The following is a 1,798-nucleotide window of genomic DNA, read 5'->3' on the forward strand; positions in this document are numbered from 1 at the left end:
CCTCCTCTTCCTCCTTCCCTCCTCCCCTCCCCACCTCCTCTCTCTCCCCTCTTCCTCCCCCCCTCCTCTCTCTCCCTCTTCTCTTCCTCACCTCAACTTTCTTCCCGCATGCAGGACACGTCATCTCCTGCTGCGCATGCATGAGAGCACCTGCGATCCATTGTCAGAGGCTGCCACCCTCCCCCTCCTCGTTCTCCCCCAATCCTCTTCCTGAGCGCCTCCTCCTCCTCAGCTCTTCCTGTTCCCCCTCCTCCTCACATTCCTCCCTCCTGCTCCTGCTCCTGCTCCTGCTCCTGCTCCTGCTCCTGCTCCTGCTCCTGCTCCTGCTCCTGCGCTTCTCACTCTCCTCCTCACCTGCACAATTCCTGCAGCAGGACGCGTGCTGGCAATGAAAGCGAATGTCTGCATCCCCCCAGCAGAAGCCGCAAACTCGCACCTCCTCCTCTCCTCCTCTCCAGCTCAGCCCCTGCCGCAGGAGCAGCTCCTGCAGCTTCCCCTGAGCCTCTTCCACCGTCGCCCTCCGAGCTCTGCACCATTCATTAACCCTCCTTCAGCTCCTGCTCCCGCTCCTGCTCCTCCACGACCTGCTCCTTCAGATCTTCCCCCTCCATGTCCTCGACTTCTCTCTCGTACTTTCTCTCTTCCCTTTCCTGTTCATCCCTCGTCTTTCCTCATTCTTCCCATAATGACGTTTCACTATCCCCTCCCTCCTCAAAGATCCACCACCACCATTTCCTCCTCTTGCTTCTCCTCCTCCTGCTCCTCCTGCTCCTCCTGCTCCTCCTGCTCCTCCTGCTCCTCCTGCTCCTCCTTTCGTCCTCGTCCCCGTCCTCGTCCTCACCTCCTTGAGCTTGTCAGCGCAGCCGCCATCTTGGCAATCTCTTCCGCCTCCTCCTCACGCCACTCCCCCCGCGGGTCAGCCAACCCCATCGCCTCCTCCCTTCCCGCGAGCAGGTCGCCGCAGCGGTCGAGGAGGAGGGGCTCGGCGGAGGAGGAGGGGTCGACCAAGGGAAGGCCAGTGAGACAGAGGAGGAGGAGGAGGCCGAGGTCGAACGCATCATTGAGCTCTTCAAAGGATGCGGTGAGGGCCAGGAGAGGATCGACGAGTCCCCGCTGCCGCTGCTGTTCGAGGGCGGAGAGGGAGCAGGGAGAGGGCTGGGCAAGCTTGCAAGAGGAGGAGGCGGAGAGGAGGACGGAGGAGGAGGAAAGGCCTCCGTGGACGCAGCCGCCTGAGTGAAGGAAGCGCAGGGCATCGCTGACCTGTGCTAGGATGCGGACGCGGGAAGTCCAGGAGAGAGGAGGAGGAGGAGAAGGATGAAGACGGAGGGTGGAGGAGCCGCAGGAGGGAACTTGAGGTAGAAGATGGTCCTGAAGACTCCCGCGGGAGGCGAAGGGGAGGAGGAGGACGGCCTGGCCGCTGGTCGGGTCGATGGACAGGCCGAGGAAGGGCAGCAGATGGGGGTGGCGGAGGAGCGAGGAGCGAGCGACCGAGGAGACGAGCGCGTCCTCCGAAACCCCGTGAAGGAGCTTGACGACGCAGACTGGATGGCGGGAGAGGAGGCGAGAGGCGAGGAAATGGCATGAAGCTCCTTCTCTTGCTCCTGCTCCTGCTCCACTGATCTGAAACAAGGTTAGGAAACTTCGAGGGAGTGAAGAAAGGGCAAAGGAAGCGGAGAGAGAGAAATGGGTAAGGAGGAGGAGGAGGAGGAGGAGGAGGAGGAGGAGGAGGAGGAGGAGGAGAGGAGGAGGAGGAGGAGAGAGAGAGGAGGAGGGAGGAGGAGGAGGAGGAGGAGGAGGA

Source organism: Guillardia theta, assembly GCF_000315625.1.
Source record: "Guillardia theta CCMP2712 unplaced genomic scaffold GUITHscaffold_85, whole genome shotgun sequence".
NCBI classification, from domain to species: Eukaryota; class Cryptophyceae; order Pyrenomonadales; family Geminigeraceae; genus Guillardia; species Guillardia theta.